The sequence below is a fragment of the Neoarius graeffei genome, chromosome 27 (assembly GCF_027579695.1).
Source record: "Neoarius graeffei isolate fNeoGra1 chromosome 27, fNeoGra1.pri, whole genome shotgun sequence".
In the NCBI taxonomy this organism is placed as follows: Eukaryota; Metazoa; Chordata; class Actinopteri; order Siluriformes; family Ariidae; genus Neoarius; species Neoarius graeffei.
The window spans coordinates 29,791,811-29,814,146 of NC_083595.1; the positions used below are offsets into that span (position 1 = coordinate 29,791,811).

The 22,336-nt window shown below is 40.3% G+C and overlaps 1 protein-coding gene across 1 annotated transcript in view; it reads right to left on the bottom strand.

Annotated features, from left to right (window-relative positions):
- The window catches only part of apba2b (amyloid beta (A4) precursor protein-binding, family A, member 2b), a 359,367-nt gene that overhangs the window by 336,357 nt on the left and 674 nt on the right, over positions 1 to 22,336 (bottom strand). The window lies entirely within an intron of this gene.

Here is a 22,336-nt window from a genome sequence, read left to right on the forward strand (position 1 = left end):
GTGATCAGTCCAGTCCAGTTTATTGTTCAGATGAACTCTTTTTATGACTCTGTGGTGGCATCAGCCGGAGTTGTCTGTTGGGGAAGCAGTATCACAACAGCAGAGAGGAAAAAACTTAACAAGCTGATGAGGAAGGCAGGATCTGTCCTGGGCTGTGCACTGGACTCAGTCGATGTAGTGGGGGAGAGGAGGATGTTGGCCAAGTTGTCATCCTTAATGGCGAACACCTCCCATCCACTGCAGGAGACAGTAGCAGCACTGGGCAGCTCCTTCAGTGACCGGCTCCTCCATCTGCGGTGTGTTAAGGAGAGATATAGCAGCTCCTTCCTCCCTACTGCTGTGAGACTGTACAACTGGCACTCCTCACAATAATGAACAATACTGTCCAGATCACTTCTACATCCATAGAGACCCCTCTAAATGTATACTGTGTGCACTGACTAGCAGTATCAGTACTTTACAGCAAACTGCTAGCTACACACTGTTAAAATGGCTCCTCTGGAATATACCTACTTACTTGTGCAATACTACCTGTGTAATACGAGTAATACTACCTGTACAATACTTACAAGTGCAATACCACCTGTGCAATACACTTATGTTAACTATATATCTGCAAACCTGTTAATTTATGCAAATTTGTTAATTTTTATCTTTAAATTTGTAGCTTATTTCTTTTATATATATATCCTTTTTTGTATACTTAGTACTTTTGCACTACTCCTTCACTGCCTTATCTTTTTCTCTTTCTATATTTTGCTGCTGTAACAATGTAAATTTCCCCTTGTGGGATAATAAATATATGTTATTTACCAGCTGGGAAGTCCGTATCGTGAAATACCATGACCGAAGTCTTGAAAGTACTGACCAAGGTCAGTATTCAAGGCCGAGGTCACGGTATTTCACCATACAGACCGACCTTAAGCTGTTAAATAATATATTTATTTTTTTCTTTACCAAATTCTAACAGAAAATGAGAGCGCCCGAAAGGGAAAACTGAGCCGAGGCGAGCCGCCATTTTGAATCCTCATTCACGGCTGTAATGCAAATTGCTTCCTCCTCAGTATACAAGTGCACTTCCATGGCAGGAAAAAAAACTACATTTTGCCGCCTATGTAGTCCCCTATTTATACAAAATTGAGTCATTCAGGATTCAGCCATGTTTTTGCTTGGCATTAGCAACAGTTACAGGTTTTTAGCTTTCTCCTGAAATGCCAGGGCTGGAAATTGACGTACGCCCGTACGCCAATGGTGTCAAAATTTTGCCTCGGGCGTCGGAAAACACATAAAGCACAAGCCCTGATGGCTTGTAACTGCAAGTGTCATAAATCACTCAAAATCACCGAAAATCGGCTTACTGTTTATGTATAGCGAGGTCGGTGCCATTTTTGTTGTTTCTCGCGAGACGTGAGTGAGACGCGTGATTTGGAGTGATTCAGCAATTTTCCACCAGATAGCGTGATTTCCGTAATTACTGGGAATTGGCGTCAAATCTTACCACTTACTAAATCTAATCACTATTAAATACATTGCAGCTGTGTGTGTGAACAGTTACACCATCACAATATCTGAACTACTACTACCAAGTAAACATTAATAAAAAAAAATCTCATAAAATGTAAAGTAAGATAAATTAATTTTTTTAAATATTTGCTATAAAAATTATTTGATTTTTTTTAATTTGTTAAAAATTAAACTCAATATGTGTCGGGCTAATGAATTCAGAGTCGGGCTAGTAACTTTGCAAAGTTACAAGCCCCACTGGCTTGTTGGCAAAAAAGTTAATTTCCAGGCGTGAATGTTTTCTTTTATTTCGTCTTCCTCAGGGTAGTAAAACTCGCTTTCACTGTAAAGACTGTCGTTATCGCTATCCATGATGTGAAATTAATGCTATTCTCCTGAGAAATGTGAAAATAAATGTTGACAAAAATTGCTATGACGTTTGCTGTTGTTGTAAACGAGCGAGTCGCCAGAGGTCCGTAACCAGGGTCCGTATCGTAGAACACGGACCCGCTCGCCAGCCAATCAGAGCGCAGGATCTGATGGAAACCAGACCGCAAAAAATATATATATATATATATATATATATATATATATATATATATATATATACACAACCCCGATTCCAAAAAAGTTGGGACAAAGTACAAACTGTAAATAAAAACGGAATGCAATAATTTACAAATCTCAAAAACTGATATTGTATTCACAATAGAACACAGACAACATATCAAATGTCGAAAGTGAGACATTTTGAAATTTCATGCCAAATATTGGCGCATTTGAAATTTCATGACAGCAACACATCTCAAAAAAGTTGGGACAGGGGCAATAAGAGGCTGGAAAAGTTAAAGGTACAAAAAAAGGAACAGCTGGAGGACCAAATTGCAACTCATTAGGTCAATTGGCAATAGGTCATTAACATGACTGGGTATAAAAAGAGCATCTTGAAGTGGCAGCAGCTCTCAGAAGTAAAGATGGGAAGAGGATCACCAATCCCCCTAATTCTGCACCGACAAATAGTGGAGCAATATCAGAAAGGAGTTCGACAGTGTAAAATTGCAAAGAGTTTGAACATATCATCATCTACAGTGCATAATATCATCAAAAGATTCAGAGAATCTGCACTGAAAAAAATGGCCTGTTAAATTAACACAAAAAAATCTTGTACATTGGTTGCACTTATTAAAATCATATCCACTAAGACCAATTAAGTCATGTTCTGTTTGACTGAACATGACTTAATTGGTCTTAGTGGATATGATTTTAATAAGGGCAACCGATGTACAAGATTTTTTTTGTGTTAATTTAACAGGCCATTTTTTTCAGTGTGGAAGAATCTCTGTGCGTGAGGGTCAAGGCCGGAAAACCATACTGGGTGCCTGTGATCTTCGGGACCTTAGACGGCACTGCATCACATACAGGCATTCTTCTGTATTGGAAATCACAAAATGGGCTCAGGAATATTTCCAGAGAACATTATCTGTGAACACAATTCACCGTGCCATCCGCCGTTGCCAGCTAAAACTCTATAGTTCAAAGAAGAAGCCATATCTAAACACCTTCACTTCCTTTTCCCCACTCCCTACCACCTTTGTAAATAAAAGTGCACTTGTGTTTTCCACCAAACCTCTTTCTCCTTAGTCTGTGTCCAAACCTGAGCACTAGGAGGCACCACACTGGTGGAGAATGCAAGCAGAGGACACAGACCCACACATCAACCCTCCAGTCCTGGATCCGGTCATGTGGCATCTCCTCGAGGCCAGTCTGCAGCAGTCACAGCTCTCCCAGGAGATGGCACAGGGCCTTCATGTGGCCACCCAAGAGCTCCTGTCCCTCAAGCAGGCCAGCCCAGCAGCGACTGTGAGCAAGCTCCCAATGCTTGCTCACAAAGCTGACTGCTGAGGACAATGTTGAGGTGTTCTTAGGCACCTTTGGGAGGGTTGCAACCAGAGCAGGCTGGGCTCCACGATACTGGTCCTGCACCCTAGCCCCTCTACTCACTGGGGAGGTGCAGCGGACCTACCATGCGCTCTCAGACAAAGAAGCTGACAACTAATCTACAGTCAAAGAAGAGATCCTGGCCCCCTATTGGCTCACCTCCATGTGAGCCACCTCAGAGTTCCACCACTGGGCCTATGAACTCAGCAAAGAACCAAGGGGGCAGATGGATGCCCTCCTGTACATTGCTTGAAGATGGCTCAAGCTAGACCAGCTGTCCCTGTCAGATATAGTGGAACATGTCGCCCTTGACTAATTTCTGAGAGCCCTCCCCAGACAAAAAAGGAAAGCTGTGGGGATGAAAGCAGCAAAGACACTGCAGGACATGGTCACAGCCCTAGAATGCACTGTCTCTACACTTGAAATCGGGAAGGGGCTGGGACACCCACTCAGAGCTCCGCTGACATGCCATGGTGCAGCCTATAGAATGCCAAGACAGACACAGGAACAGCCCCAATCCAAGTCCACTGAGACCAACAGAGCCCCTCTCCCAAAGATCTACAAGCCATGGCTAGCTGGCTGCACCATGCACAATGTTCCAATGCCAGCACCCCCACAGTCACCCTCTGGCTTAATGGGAGACCAATACTGGTCCTGTTGGACTTGGGACATGCCATCATCCTAGCCAGCCCTTCAGTGCTGCTCAAGGAGCTGGAGGACCAGTTTGCGGACGTGTTCTCAGTAGAGCCCAGGTAAACACACATAATCCAGCATGACATCAAGACACCTCCAGGTGTGGTGATCTGTCAAAGGACCTACTGGGACCCAGAGGCCTGCTGTCAGGCTATAGAGGTGGAAGAAGACTGCATGCTCCATTCCAGGATCATCAACCAGTCCACCAGCCCATGGTCCAGCCCCATTGTCACCACACAACTACAGAGACTAATAACACATATGCCACTATCATACTAAACAGTCTAATATATACAGTACATTGTTTTAACACATTTTGTTTCAGTAGTATTCAGTTTGAGGGAAAATTACTTGTTACAAGAAAACTTGAATTAAAATATTGCCAGTTCAAATATCCTTTTCTTTTCAGAGCAATAAGTCTTCTGAATCAGGCAGCCAGCATGCCCTGGTAGGTCAACCCCACCCACACTTTCATCTATCAGTTCAAATAAACTTTTCATCACTCAAATATTGCACAAAATCCATCCATTATCTGTAACAGCTTATCCTGTGCAGGGTCGAGGGCAAGCTGGAGCCTATCCCAACTGACTCTGGGTGAGAGGCGGGGTACACCCTGGACAAGTCACCAGATCATCACAGGGCTGACACATAAAGACAAACAACCATTCACATTCACACCTATGGCCAATTTAGAACCACCCATTAGCCTAACCAGCATCCCTTTGGACTATGGGGGAAACCGGAGCACCAGGAGGCAACCCATGCAGATATGGGGAGAACACACAGAAAGGCCCCTGTCAGCCACCGGGCTCAAACCCAGAACCTCCGTGCTGTGAGGCAACAGTGCTAACCACTACACCACCGTGCAGCCCATTTTTAAAAATTTTATTTCAGTAATTTTCAAGTCATACCACAGATTTTTCAATTGGACTTACTCTGGGCTTCTTTTTCCCCCCAGGCAATTCCATTGTAGTTTTTGGCTCTGGCTCATTGTCCTCTTGGAGCATATATTTTCACCCTAAATGCATGTACGGTATCTAGCTGACTGGAACACAGCATGATGCTACCACCACCATGTTTGATTGTATGAATGGTGTTACCTGGGTGTTGGGCTTTATTTGTTTTGCACCAAATATTATGCTTTGGTTTTAGAACAAATAGCTTAACTATAGTCTTGTCAGACTACAAATTTCTTTTCCAAAAGCTTTCAGATTTTCTAATATGGCTTTTCTCAGAAGTGGCGTCTTTCAGGTCACTCTCCCTTAGAGGCCGAGCCTGTGAAGAGCTGATGAGATTGTTGATGTATGCACAGCGTCTATTATTTCAGCCAGTGAACACTGTAACCCTTTCAGTGTTGTTGCTGGACTCTTGGATAATTCTCTGACAATTGCCCTTTTTTCCCGAGCCCTCGGTTTGGCCTGATCTTGGTCTGTGTTGTGCCACAGTTTTTCTTCTTTGTTAAATGGATTTCACAAACTTCTCCATCATTTTTACTCTGAACAACTTCATCTTGGCGCTTCACATGGCAGCAGGACTGATTTGTGCCGAGTTTCCCAAAAGCATCGAAGCACAAAGATCATCGTTAAATGGTAGAGCGAGCAGCACAATGAACACTCTCTCTCCTAGTTAAGATGCCCTTAGTGTTAAGAGGATTTTGGGAAACCCACCACTGATCTGCCATTTTAGCTGTGAGAATTCCCAAAATCAGAGATATTTATTGTGCACACGTACACTTGGACAGATGTGGACTTTAAAATGAACACAGCTGTATCTTATTTAACATAGAGGAAAGGGGAGAGGGTTGAATATTTATCAGTTATGCAGTTTGTAGAGTGTTTTTTTAAAGAATCCTGAGGATATCAAAAATCTTTATCTTTCTGTAGAGAATCACCTCAAAATGAGCAAAAAAAAATTCTTAAAAATTAAATTTGATGCCACAATACAACAACGAGAAATTATCACTGGGGATGAATCCTTTCTGGAGGCACAGTATAACACAAATCAACTCGAAATCATTACTGTAATTTAACATAAATAATTATCCTGATTTAGGCTCTCTAGACTGTTTTCCATTCTCAGTGTTATGAAATCAGCTGCATCATACAACAATCCTAAACTATGTCAATTTTGAACAGTGCCCTCCACAATTATTGGCACCCCATGTAAAGGTCAGAAAAATCTACCTTTTGGTGAAGTCGCTTCATCTCACATTGAAAAAATGAGGGAAAAAACAGCCTTAAATTAAATTTATTCAGAGAAAGAGAAATATCTCATCAAGAAATAATTATTTTCAACAAAAACACGTGCCACTATTATTGGCACCCCAAGAAATTATAGTGAACACAATGTAACCGAAGTATGTTTCACATTTAAATTGTACATTGTTGAGTTGATTGGAGTGTGTAGGAATTTTCAAGCTGTAATCCATGACTTCCTGATTAACTGGGGGACAAATATGCGGTGACATGGAGACCAAATTCCCTTAGTCATCCATCAACATGGGAAAGATAAAAGAACACACAAGCCAAATGAGGGCGAAGTGTGTTGACCTTCATAAGTCAGGGAATGGTTATAAAAAATAGCTATTCGCCTGAAAATGTCCATTTCTACTGTTAGGGCAATAATAAAAAAGTGAACACCAAATGGAACTGTTACAAACTTGCCTGGAAGAGGATCCAAGTTTATTTTGCTCCCATGTTCAGTGAGGAGGAGGGTAAGAGAGGCAAAAAAAAAAAAAAAATCCCCAAGGATCCCTGTTGGTGAATTTCAAGAAAAAGTAAAATCTTGGGGTTTCCGAGTCTCCAAAACCACCATCAGACGCCACCTTCATGACAACAGATAGGGCCTCGGGATGATCTAGACATTGTGTAAAGAGGAACAGTCTCAGACGCCCTGCTCTGTATCTCCAACCTTATAAAATGTTATAGGAGAGACTCAGTGCTATTTTACAGGCAAAGGGAGGTTGTATAAAGTATGAAATACAGGGGTGTCAATAATAATGGAACATGTGTTTTTGTTGAAAATAATTTCTTGATGAGGGATTTGTTTTTCTCTGAATAAAGTTATTTCAATACAAGTTTGGATTTTTCTCATTTTTTCAGGGTGAGATGAAGTGACTTCACCAAAAGGTGGATTATTTCTAACCTTTTTTTTTTCAACTAATCTTTATGGTGGAGGGAAATCAATAATTGTGGAGGGCACTGTACATGTCAAAATTTATATATATATATATATATATATATATATATATATATATATATATATAGATATATATATATATATAAAATTATCTCTAGCCACTTTATCCTGTTCTACAGGGTCGCAGGCAAGCTGGAGCCTATCCCAGCTGACTATGGGCGAAAGGCGGGGTACACCCTGGACAAGTCTCCAGGTCATCACGGGGCTGACACGAAGACACAGACAACCATTCACACTCACATTCACACTTACGGTCAATTTAGAGTCAGCAGTTAACCTAACCTGCATGTCTTTGGACTGTAGGGGAAACCGGAGCACCCGGAGGAAACCCACATGGAGAACATGCAAACTCCACACAGAAAGGCCCTCACCAGCTACGGAGTTCGAACCCGGACCTTCTTGCTGTGAGGCAACAGTGCTAACCACTACACCACCATGTGTGTGTGTGTATGTATATATATATACACAAAAGGTGTTTCAAAAAATTTGATATCATTTCACAGTCTAATAACTTTGCCAATTCTCGTTCAATTGACCTCAAATTTTAACAGCAATAGATAGATAGATAGATAGATAGATAGATAGATAGATAGATAGATAGATAGATAGATAGATAGATAGATAGATAGATAGCTTTATTTAATGTCGATATGTACAGTGAGCCAGATTCTTGAAATAAATACAACCCCGATTCCAAAAAAGTTGGGACAAAGTACAAATTGTAAATAAAAACGGAATGCAATAATTTACAAATCTCAAAAACTGATATTGTATTCACAATAGAACATAGACAACATATCAAATGTTGAAAGTGAGACATTTTGAAATTTCATGCCAAATATTGGCTCATTTGAAATTTCATGACAGCAACACATCTCAAAAAAGTTGGGACAGGGGCAATAAGAGGCTGGAAAAGTTAAAGATACAAAAAAGGAACAGCTGGAGGACCAAATTGCAACTCATTAGGTCAATTGGCAATAGGTCATTAACATAACTGGGTATAAAAAGAGCATCTTGGAGTGGCAGCGGCTCTCAGAAGTAAAGATGGGAAGAGGATCACCAATCCCCCTAATTCTGCACCGACAAATAGTGGAGCAATATCAGAAAGGAGTTCGACAGTGTAAAATTGCAAAGAGTTTGAATATATCATCATCTACAGTGCATAATATCATCAAAAGATTCAGAGAATCTGGAAGAATCTCTGTGCGTAAGGGTCAAGGCCGGAAAACCATACTGGGTGCCCGTGATCTTCGGGCCCTTAGACGGCACTGCATCACATACAGGCATGCTTCTGTATTGGAAATCACAAAATGGGCTCAGGAATATTTCCAGAGAACATTATCTGTGAACACAATTCACCGTGCCATCCGCCGTTGCCAGCTAAAACTCTATAGTTCAAAGAAGAAGCTGTATCTAAACATGATCCAGAAGTGCAGACATCTTCTCTGGGCCAAGGCTCATTTAAAATGGACTGTGGCAAAGTAGAAAACTGTTCTGTGGTCAGACGAAGCAAAATTTGAAATTCTTTATGGAAACCAGGGACGCCGTGTCATTCGGACTAAAGAGGAGAAGGACGACCCAAGTTGTTATCAGCTCTCAGTTCAGAAGCCTGCATCTCTGATGGTATGGGGTTGCATTAGTGCGTGTGGCATGGGCAGCTTACACATCTGGAAAGACACCGTCAATGCTGAAAGGTATATCCAGGTTCTAAAACAACATATGCTCCCATCCAGACGACGTCTCTTTCAGGGAAGACCTTGCATTTTCCAACATGACAATGCCAAACCACATATTGCATCAATTACAGCATCATGGCTGCGTAGAAGAAGGGTCCAGGTACTGAACTGGCCAGGCTGCAGTCCAGATCTTTCACCCATAGAAAACATTTGGCGCATTATAAAACGGAAGATACGACAAAAAAGACCTAAGACAGTTGAGCAACTAGAATCCTAAGAATGGGTTAACATTCCTATCCCTAAACTTGAGCAACTTGTCTCCTCAGTCCCCAGACGTTTACAGACTGTTGTAAAGAGAAAAGGGGATGTCTCACAGTGGGAAACATGGCCTTGTCCCAACTTTTTTGAGATGTGTTGTTGTCATGAAATTTAAAATCACCTAATTTTTCTCTTTAAATGATACATTTTCTCAGTTTAAACATTTGATATGTCATCTATGTTCTATTCTGAATAAAATATGGAATTTTGAAACTTCCACATCATTGCATTCCGTTTTTATTTACAATTTGTACTTTGTCCCGGCTTTTTTGGAATCGGGGTTGTACAAGAGTGTTACAACAGGCCTATTTAATTGGGTGTGGTTTAGGATTTATTAAACGTAGTCAGAGTTTTCAAGTGTAGGTCATAAAAAGAATTTTCCCCGAAACCCAATTATTTTTGTTTAGTGAACCAAAACCTACTGAATTCGAATCATAGACTTCCAATTATATTAGTTTTTTTAATAGAACAATTAATGAATTTAAAGACGACATGGCCCTAAATTCTCTGCTATTTTTTCCTGCTTCACCATGACCCAATTCAAGATACTACGTCATGCATCACATGGTGGGCTTTCCCCGTTCACGCAAGGCATTGTGGGATACAAATTTGAAACAGGAGAGAAAAATGGAGGAAACGAATGAAACGTGAAAGACCGACCACAGTAACGGAAAGCGAGAAGAAAAGACGTTATGTTATATAAGAAGGAAAGGAAACACAGGACCAAACTAATAAATATCGGCGGTCAGCGAGTACTTCGGTGTGATCAGCTGTTAGTTTAGTGACAGAATGATGGAACTGTCAGTGCACGGTCAAAGGTAAACCTGTAGATGGCAGTAATGCAACACTGTGGATGCCAGCTGCTGTAAAACTCAAAAGAGGAAGAAGGTATACCTGCGCATGCGCACACAGGCTTCCTCTGTCTGCTTGACTGCGCGAAGCGAGCGATTTCATGCACATTATTTGCTCAGAAATCCCCTCAAATTAAATAACTTCCCAGCCACAGAATGGCCTGTTTTTTTTTCTTTGAGATGTTGCAGAAATAAACATATATCACAATGACCAAATTTCAGAAGGAACTAAATTTCACCGATTTTATGAAATCGAAAGGCCGTCTAGCTTTAAGGATAATGTATCAATTGTTATCAATGTAAATGATAATGTACTGATAGTTAAGAATAATGTGTAAGAGGTTTTTAATGAATCTGTTGTTTAAGGGTTAATAAATAATAGTGTATGGTTTAATATGGTGCACTTTAATATTAGATTATAAAGCGTTAAAGTGCTGTATTTCAACAATCAATAGAAACTGAAAAAAAACTGACCTCAATAACATGGATCCAAATCACTGCACGCACACACACACGCGCGCACACACACACACACACACACACACACACACACACACACACAGACACACACACACACACACACACACACCACACACACACACACACACTCTCCCAGGACAGCCAGCTGTGCTGCTCTGAGTGCTGCAAAATGAACACATGCATTACACTGCTGTACAGAACAGTTGCTTTGGGCTAGAACACACACACACATCTGCAGAGCAACACACTCGGAATTTAAAAATCACCCTAAACATAAACGTCCCTTTAATACTGTACCTCTTAGATATCATTTTAAACCATCCATCTGTTATCCGTAACCACTTGTACAGGGCCGCAAGCAAGCTCAAGCCTATCCCAGCTGACTACGGGCGAAAGGCGGGGTACACCCTGGACAAGTCACCAGATCATCACAGGGCTGACACATAGAGACAAACAACCATTCACACTCGCATTCACACCTACGGTCAATTTAGAGCTACCAATTAGCCTAACCTGCATGTCTTTGGACTGTGGGGGAAACCGGAGCACCCAGAGGAAACCCAGACAGACACGGGGAGAACATGTAAACTCCGCACAGAAAGGCCCTCGTCAGCCGCTGGGCTCGAACCCAGAACTTTCTTGCTGTGAGGCGACAGTGCTAACCATTTTAAACCATTACACATAATTCATTCACAGCAGTACCAGAAATAATTATAATATAAATATGACACGGCTTTGGAGAATACGCCATTCTGATTGGTCAGTTACGGTGCTCTACAGTCGGCTATTTCTGTATCGCAGCCCGTTGCTACGTATAACAAATTGTTGCTATGGACCACATCATTAGCAGAAGCAATAAAATCATTACTTAATCAATAAAATCATTTTTAAATCAATATTTTGTGTCAAATTTTCACCCTATCAGGGTTTATTTCACAGTAACGACCAACTCGCTGTCTAAGCACAGTACCTTTGAATTCTCGAATCTGATTGGCCAGAAGGATTTGACTCATTTTAACAGCAGCTCTGATGGTAGTACCGGTTGTAATTCAAATGACAGCTTTATATTAATGTGATCATTTCAAATACACTGTTGTTTCTATAGTAACAGCTCATTTACAGGGACTTGTATCACAGGCACGCCACATAGACTACGGCTAATAATAAGCAGTTTAAAACTCATTGTTTAAGGGCAATTCCATGTAAATGTCAACCTCACCATGCAAAAATAAAGCATCCCAAATTTCAAACTAAACAAACTAAATAAATAAACAAATAAATAAATACATACATAAATAAATATTTTGATCACCTAATATGTCACTATATTTTGATCACCTAATATGTCACAATATCGTCTTTCTTTCTTATAATGTAAAACCCAAGCTAAAATCAACTTTGATCATGTACAATCCTATATTATTGCCACAAGCCACAGAAATGTATGCTAAAATCCACAAAACAGCAAAACAATAGCCATCCTAAATATTATTTAAGAACTTTGATAATTTTAGCTGATATTTAGAGAGTTTTTCAAAGGGTTATGGTGGTTAAATTGCTGATTTTCTAAACATATGCCATGTCTATTTCAGACGCGTCACAGCCATAACAGAATTTCGTCACATCCATAACGCTGAATTTTCCTTCCGAAACTCTGCATGAAATACAAAATATTTTAAACAAAGATTTTTTAATATTCACCTTGGACCCCTCTATCAAATGGATATCTCCATTTCGACATTAGGTTTACAATTTCACAGAGTTTGATAAAAATGTACAGTCACCCAAGAAAAGTGATACTTTTTCTGTCACATCCATAACGCATCTTTTATTGGCATTTTCTGGCATGCCCTAGATGTACTATGGGAATTGTTCTTGTTCTATCACTTCTCCAGTATGGTACAGCCTTAAAATATGCAACACCTGTTTAAATACTGGGAGACAATAAAACATGCACTGGGTCATGTGTTGCCATTTTGAGTTCAAGTGTCACATCCATAACGCTGGAATTGCTCAAAACAAAGAAAAACTTATAAATCATTGTTTTGGCAATTTTTTTTTCCCGAACGGAAACATTTACACTACTGTTCAAAAGTTTGGGGTCACTTTGAAATGTCCTTATTTTTGAAAGAAAAGCACTGTTCTTTTCAATGAAGATCACTTTAAACTAATCAGAAATCCACTCTATACATTGCTAATGTGGTAAATGACTATTCTAGCTGCAAATGTCTGGTTTTTGGTGCAATATCTACATAGGTGTATAGAGGCCCATTTCCAGCAACTATCACTCCAGTGTATCTGTGAAGATACTCAGTCATCCAGGTACGTAGTAATCTGTGGTTGATAGAAGAGAGCAACTGGACTTGCTTGAAAAGTCTTGAAGACATTTCGCCTCTCATCCGAAAGGCATCCTCAGTTCTGTCTGTCTAATAGGGAGTATCCAGTATTTATCCTCTCATGGATCATCATAGAATCCAAATCAGAATGCTGATGGCTGCATTGTAGTTGGCTGATACCCACCTCTGTTCAGTATTAGTCAGACAGAACTGAGGATGCCTTTAGGATGAGAGGCGAAACGTCTTCAAGACTTTTCAAGCAAGTCCAGTTGCTCTCTTCTACCAACCACAGATTACTATGTACCTGGATGACTGAGTATCTTCACAGATATGTTTCTACGCACTTTGGGATGAGATCCCTTCGACTGGTGTGGGAGTATGAGAGGACTTCCAGAAAACTGGCAGACATCTTAGCCAGAGAGGCTCGTTCATTTTTGTCAACCTGGAACGACCATCACTGAACAGAGGTGGGTGTCATCAGCCACCTACAATGCAGCCATCAGCATTCTGATTCGGATTCTATGATGATCCATGAGAGGATAAATACTGGATACTCCCTATTAGTCAGACAGAACTGAGGATGCCTTTCGGATGAGAGGCGAAACGTCTTCAAGACTTTTCAAGCAAGTCCAGTTGCTCTCTTCTACCAACCACTCCAGTGTTCTAATGGTACAATGTGTTTGCTCATTGCCTCAGAAGGCTAATGGATGATTAGAAAACCCTTGTACAATCATGTTAGCACAGCTGAAAACAGTTGAGCTCTTTAGAGAAGCTATAAAACTGACCTTCCTTTGAGCAGATTGAGTTTCTGGAGCATCACATTTGTGGGGTCGATTAAATGCTCAAAGTGGCCAGAAAAATGTCTTGACTATATTTTCTGTTCATTTTACAACTTATGGTGGGAAATAAAAGTGTGACTTTTCATGGAAAACACAAAATTGTCTGGGTGACCCCAAACTTTTGAACGGTAGTGTATTTCACATCTATGGAAGGAGTGTCAAGTGTAAGAGATTTTGAACAGCTAGTATACTCGTAGTTTTATTTGAGACATGAAAGTCTTCAGGACAGAAGTTGTTTCTCAACTGCATTTTTGTTTGTTTGTTTGTTTGTTTGTTTGTTTGTTTGTTTGTTTGCTTGCTTGCTCTTGGACTCCCCTACAACTGCGGAGTGTGATTTATTTTTACACCACTGTCGTAAATACAAGTTGTGCTTTGAGCTCCCCTCATGTTCAGCTGCACGTGTGCATTTATTACACAAATATGACTGCATGGTTTTATTGATTGTGAGATCAGAGATGAACACAAACATAAAAAAGAATGACAGAAAGTTTTAATTTTGCCGAAATACTGCATTTGCATTTTCAGTCCATATACACTGATTGCTAAGAGTTTGAATGTGGAGTTTGTGTGTAAACGAATAAAATGTTGTTGGCGGCATGATGTAGCTATTACACATACAGTGTCTTGCAAAAGTATTCATCCCCCTTGGTGTTTGTCCTGTTTTGTCGCATTACAAGCTGGAATTAAAATGGAATTTTGGAGGGTTAGCACCATTTGATTTACACAACATGCCTACCACTTTAAAGGTGTAAATTGTTTGTTTGTTTTTATTGTGACACAAACAATAATTAAGATGAAAAAACAGAAATCTGGAGTGTGTACAGGTTTCCACCCAAAAAAAAAAAAAAGTCGATACTTTGTATTGCCACCTTCTGCTGCAATTACAGCTGCAAGTCTCTTGGGGTATGTCTCTATTAGCTTAGCACATCTAGCCACTGGGATTTTTGCCCATTCCTCAAGGCAAAACTGCTCCAACTCCTTCAAGTTAGATGGGTTGCGTTGGTGTACAGCAATCTTCAAGTTATGCCACAGATTCTCAATTGGATTGAGGTCTGGGCTTTGATTAGGCCATTCCAATACATTTAAATGTTTCCCTTTAAACCACTCCAGTGTAGCTTTAGCAGTATGTTTAGGGTCATTGTCCTGCTGGAACGTGAACCTTCGTCCCAGTCTCAAACCTCTGGCCAACTCAAACAGGTTTTCCTCCAGACTTGCCCTGTATTTAGTGCCATCCATCTTTCCTTCAGTCCTGACCAGCTTTCCTGTCCCTGCAGATGAAAAATATCCCCACAGCATGATGCTGCCACCACCATGCTTCACTGTAGGAATGGTATTCTCAGGGTGATGGGTTTGCGCCACATATGGTGTTTCCCATGATGGCCAAAAAGATCAATTTTAGTCTCATTTGACCAGAGAATCTTCTTCCATGTGTTTGGGAAGTCTGCCACATGCTGTTGGGTAAACTCCAAACGTGTTTTCTTAAGCAATTACTTTTTTCTGGCCACTCTTCCTTAAAGCCCCAATCTGTGGCTTGTACAGCTTAAAGTGGTCCTATGGACAGATACTCCCATCTCCGCTGTGGATCTTTGCAGCTCCTTCAGTGTTATCTTTGGTGTCTTTGTTGCATCTCTGATTAATGCCCTTCTTGCCTGGTCTGTGACTTTTGGTGGGGGGCCTTCTCTCATCAGGTTTGTAGCGGTGCCATATTCTTTCCATTTTGCTATAATGGATTTAATGGTGCTCCCTGGGATATTCAAAGTTTGGGATATTTTTTTATAACCCAACCCTGATCTATACTTCTCCACAACTTTGTCTCTGACCTGTTTGGAGGCTCCTTGGTTTTCATGTTGCTTGCTTAGTAGTGTTGCAGAGTCAGGGTCCTTCCAGAACAGGTTGATTTATACAGACATCATGTGACAGATCATGTGACACTTTGATTGCACACAGGTGGATCTTAATCAACTAATTATGTGACTTATGAAGTGAATTGGTTGGACCAGCTCTTATTTAGGAGTTTCATATGAAAGGGGGTGAAAACCTATGCACACTCCAGATTTCTGGTTTTTTCATCTTAATTATTGTTTGTGTCACAATAAAACAACAATGTGCACCTTTAAAGTGGTAGACATGTTGTGTAAATCAAACGGTGCTAACCCTCCAAAAATCCATTTTAATTCCATCTTGTAATGCGACAAAACAGGACAAACACCAAGGGGGATGAATACTTTTGCAAGACACTGTATAGGACAGTGTAATCTATTACAAGCTAGCTGAGAAGATTTGCAAAGTGGCCAAGCTTTCAAGGTTTATTTGATGTGAGATTGACAAAGACTGACCAAACGTTTTGGCATGAGATGAATTTATTTATTTGCATACTAGTCTGAGATGGAACTGAGGTTAGATGACTCTTCTTGTCTGAAAAAAACTGCAAACCTCCTTGAGACGGGGACAACACTGATAAGGTTACAGCCTCAGTTGCAATCTTTCATAAATAGCATTAGCAGGGACGTTCACTCTGCTATCAGATTGTCATGGTTTTCCTGTTAGCCATGAGACAGATCACTAATTATGTCTTGAAGTAAACGTGCATGCTCAGACATCAAGTTCTGCATACAACTCAGAATAGTAGCATGCTAAGCTAACGTAACCAAAACCATAGACAATATGCTGCTAACACTGATATATATTTAATACTGGGGGGGATGCTAACAGACAAAGAACAGCTAGCCAACTAAATTAACCTTACAAAACATGCATGCCCCTGACACAAAGTGATGCAAACTTGGGTGGCAAGCTGGCCATCAACGCTAGACATCAACCAATGCAAGCGCACCTATTACCAGTACCGATGTCCAAGTGTTATCTAGCAAGTGCCATAAAGTGTTACGCAGCTCTCATGAGAGGTTTCTGAGACACACCACCAGAGTTACGTAGTGCTTAGGGGTGGGCGATATATCGAGATTTGCGATATATCGATATGTTTTATGAACACGAAAAAGATTTTGGCATATCGTATATATCGAGATAATGCTCTAAATTAATATGATTTCGCCACTGTGCTTAATTTCCTTCACTGTGCTATGGTGCTGCCCGCCCCGCCTCCTTCGTGTGTTTGTACCCCCTCCCCTCGCGTGTAGGCGGCGTGTTAACTCATTCAACATGGCGGCGCCCACAGAAAGCCCGGAGGCGGCAGAACTCGTACCAAAAAAAGGACAAATGGCTCCATTATATGGAGATATTTTGGTTTTAAACCGTCGGACGAACAACAGAAAGAGGTCTACTGCCGGAAATGCAACAAATTGGTGGCAACCAAAGCGTCGAGCACCACGAACCTGTTCAACCATTTACAGGTACGCCACAAACTTTTGTACGAGGAGTGTGCCAGGCTGAGAGTTTATGCGGTGAGATGAGTTTGAGTTTTGTTTTTAAGGAAAAGGAAGGCAATATGTATTATTTCTATAAGTCAAATTATTATTTATGAAATGAGGGTTTTTTTTTTGTTATCTTAAATGTTTAAGACACACTTTATAAGAACTGCCTACCCTCAGGTTTTATGTTTGTAATTAAAATAAGGCAATATACTACTTCCTTGGTTTGATAATTCATGTTAAAAATGGTGCACAAGCACTTTGTTACTAGTACCTGTCTACCTCTAGGCACTTGGCTGCCTACCTGTTTGCACTTCAATAAAAAAACACCTCGCTGAATTTGGTGTGTCTGTTTTTTGGGGGTTGTTTTTCCTGCATAGATATCGAGATATAGCAAAAATATATCGAGATTTTTTTTTTCTCCATATCGCCCAGCCCTAGTAGTGCTATACCTCACAAACCGGGCGTGGACATGAGATAGACGACAAACCATTCTCCCTATTACAAGTCCATCAAAATGATTTTCAAGCTGATATTTTAAGGTAAAATTCCTACATCAGGCCTCGAAAAAAATCTCCCAGCCTTAGTTGCCCAATGGGGAAGCAGCACCCAAAACATACTTGCCCGAAAAACAATTCCACTTGCCCAGAGCTTTATTTTACTTTGGAGAGGACAGAATGCAGCTGATTTTTTTTTATAGGTGAAGTAGCATAATTATCATAAATCCACAAAACCATAACACCAATATATGCACACACATTCAGAAAGAAAGAAGTTCTAGTAGCAGAGGAATGAATCATTTAGGGTATATTAAGCTGTGGAGAGTTTTGAAGGAGTATAATAATAATAATAATAATAATGCTGGAGCTTTGTTTCTGTTATCAAAGGAACACAGTCCTGTGCAAAATGTCACCGTGGAACCAGAGTGTAGAAATGAACCTACAGGTCGAGAGAGTTCTACACACACACACACACACACACACACACACACACACACACACACACACTGAACTTTACAACAGCTGCATGCATGTGAAATGGAAATAAATCGACTAAGGCAAGAAAAACTATTTCGGATAAAATTGTTATTGTCCATTACACACTGTTCAACCTGTGCGACTCAGTTGTGCCTTTGAATATAGAATAAATGAAGAGGGAACTGAACATTAATCGTTTATTGAAATTATTATTATTACAAGAATGATTATAGTTACTGTATAACTACAGCTACAACTGGAATGTGCTGATTCTGTTAGCGTTTGTAATTATTGTTCCATCCACTGTTAGATAAAATTAAAATAAAATCTTGCAATATTGTTTGAAAGTCGAGAGCAAGATATTTTGTTATTTTACAAATAATAACACTTCAGATATTGTTTTAACAATAATAACCATCACTGTATAAATGATGGCGTGCAGATAGCTGTGTAACTACATGTCCTTAGGGTTGATGAGATATGGAGGGGTGGGAATACCATCTAGCCCACAGTTTAGGTCAGAGCCCTTTGAGAGTAAATGCTTTGGCTTTCGCAACATTCTGTTCCCAAAAGCTGATGTTGGGAAAAAGTCTTTACACAAAGAAGGTTTTCTTGCTTCTGTAGTTTTTTTTTTTTAAACTGTTCTTCCATGTCGGGACTTTTCAGGGAAAAAGAAGGTATATTCCAACATGTAACTAATGCTAATGCTCTGCCACAAATCCGCACCGTCACTCCAGTCATTTCGAGGAATTTTGAACGGATCATAACCGCTAATAAACTCTAATTTCCATGTGTATCTATCCTTCGCTTATTTCTGACTAAGATTGTCCAAGTAATCCGGTAGTAGAGCTTTTGTAGTTGTAGTTTTCTTTGGACAACAGCAACAGACGCCGGACATCTCCACTCGGCTTCCGTATGTGAACAGCGGGTTCCGTATGTGTTTACGATTTTTATGTCACGATCTACAACTAATGGGAGACACCCTTTATCGGCTGTCCACCAATCACAGGTTTCCATGCCACAATGGCGGTATGTTGATAAATATTTAGAAAATTAAAATATCATTACGAAATATATGAAACCATCAAAAACAATAAAAAATGTATATATATATATATATATATATATATATATATATATATATATATATATATATATATATATATCGTATATATTGGTTCGAGGTAAGGAACATTATTCAGTGATATCATTTATTATTAACTCTAGTCGTGATATAAAAGTTCCAAGTTTGACACCTGCCCGCTTCAACATCACTGCTGGCTCACGATGTCCTTGACCCTCGTCACCCTTAGCCAATTGGTATAATTACGTCATTACGTGGACCCCTCTGAGCTGAGCTTTTCCAGTACACTCAAACACACGCATACTTTGATGAATTATAACCAAAAACAAGGAAATTTGAATGATTTCCTCAAAATATTTTTTGTACTTGAGATATACTGTCATGTTGATGAATAAAAATTTTAATGCATTTCCTGTGAAACAAGACGAGCTACTTTAGACTGGTTTCCTGCTCTCTTAGCACCTGTGTTGCTTAGGTTGCCACCACTAACTTTTGTCATCCGATCGGATGATTACCATTAAAGTTTTACTTGTCCTTGCACAGACTTTAGTCGTCTCGGACGATCGGACATGAGGTTTTTCGAGCATTGTACATAATGCTGCTTTAACTTTACATCACACCACATTAATGGCATTTAGCAGATGCTCTTATCCAGAGCGACATACAACGTGCCCAGAGCAGCCTGGGGAGCAGTTGGGGGTTAGGTACCTTGGGGCTCAAGGGCATGTCAGCCATTCCTGCTGGTCCAGGGAATCAAACCGGTGACCTTTTGGTCCCAAAGCTGCTTCTCTAACCATTAGGCCATGGCTTCCCCCCTCATTTAAAAGAGATAACTTTAAAAAGAGATGAACAGAGACTGGTGTGCATGAAGCCTGTATAGTTGGTAAAACATTCCACAAGATTAAATGTAACCGATAAAAAGCAACATGAGGCAGTCAGTAATAAATTAAAAATGGAAATTGTCAGTAAATTGCACTGGCATAACAGGAATAAAAGAGTTTAATAAGAAAATCATCAACTTCTGGATAGTAAAAGGTCAGGTCACATCACACCAATCCATCATTGATTGCTTTCCTATAACAGCACGCTCCAAGATGTTTCATTCCTTGTGTCCTGTCATCCTAAAGAGCTCCATAACTTTAGTCAGGTAGCTCGCATTTTTCACATAACAGCTGTAAGTGAGATTTCAGTATCTGACTCTTGATTTGCATCATCGTATTTCAGGGATTTATATAACATTAGCTAAACTCATCCAATAAACTCCTTACATAAGATGTTATTCTTCATGATTTTGTCATTTGAATTTTTAGCTAGAGATCTTGGCACACACCAGTTCTGCGGCTGAACGTTTCCAGGAATCACATCATCATCTAATCTCAGATGTAACAGGTTTAAAGCTGTGAAGTTGATCTTGAGAAAACACAAAGTGAGCTCATCCATAACACTCACACAACCCATTACTTTTACAGTCATACTGAGAAAGTTTCTGTTTTAAATAAAAAAATGTGGTTTCACAAACACTGTGTTAACAAATTTAATTTAATTTAAAAAAAGATTTTTACCTATTCAAAATGAGAAACCATTTCAAAATCACATTTTTTAGTTCAAAGATACTTTAAGTAAGGACTCATCTTCAAATAAGGACAAAAACACCAATTTATCCTTTTCTGGAAAATTCAATGAAAAGCTTTTGGAAAGAATGGAATTCTCTCTCTCTCTCTCGCTTCCTCTTTCCCCTCCCTCCCTGTTCTCTCTTTCTTCCCCTCTCTTTCACCCTTTTTCTCTCTCCTCCCTCCCTGTCCTCTCCCCTCTCTCTCCTTCTTCCTCTTTCTTTCCCCTCCCTCCCTGTCCTCTCTCCCTTTCCCTTCTCTCTCACCCTCTTTCTCTCTCCTCCCTCCCGTCCCCTCTCCTTTATCCTTCTTCTTCTCTCTCTCCCCTCTCTCACCCTCTTTCTCTCTCCCCTCCCTCCCTGTCCCTTCGTCTCTCTCTCTCACCCTCTTTCTCTCTCCTCCCTCCCTGTCCCCTCTCCTTTATCCTCCTTCTCCTCTCTCACCCTCTTTCTCTGTCTCCTCCCTCCTTGTCCTCTCTCTCTTTCTCTCACCTTCTTTCTCTTTCCCCTCCCTGTCCCCTCTCCTTTCTCCTCTTTCTCTCTCACCCTCTTTCTCTCTCCCCTCCCTCCCTTTCCTCTCTCTCTCTCTCTCTCACACACACACACACACACACACACACACACACACACACACACACACACACACACACACAAGAGCCCAATTTAAAATTCTCCTGCTCCCACTTGTGCATGAATATTGTCTTGATGTGCTCATGTGACTCGGGGTGTGTTCTTTATCATCAGAGTCGCACAGAGAGACATAACGAGGGCTCTGGGGTGGTAGTGTGTGTGTGTGTGTGTGTGTGTGTGTGTGTGTGTGTGTGTGTGTGTGTGTGTGTGTGTGTGTGTGTGTGTTGTTGCAGCTTGGCCAAGTTAACAGCCGGTTACCAACGTGGAGACACATCCACCCAGTGGGATAACAGAACATGACACACACACACACACACACACACACACACACACATAGAACAAGTAGGCTATCTCTTCAGCACTCGCACTGCCTCGTTCTTGTTCTTTCTTTCCTTTTCTCCAAACTCTATCTCTTCCCCCCAACATTTACCGAATAGTCATATAGACAAATCTGTATTTCTGTATAAAATCTATATATTTATCCATTATTTCGTACATAAACTCCTCAGTGAATGACACTGAGTGAACGACGGAAGGTGTGGTTCCCACATGGATCACCTTCTCACTCACACACTGCTTCAGACCATGCAGTTCACAAAACACACAACAAGCTACACGGATGCTGTTCATATCAGCAGTCATTAAACCATGTATGTATTTACGACACTGTTATTATACATGTATTACATATTTCCACATATTATATGGAAAAGAAACAAAACAACAAGAAGTCCAACCCTGATCTGATCTATTACATATCAGATACATAATAATTAACATGGTCATGCTTTCCTTATACTACTAATTATTATATAATGCTCCTAAAGTGAAATTAA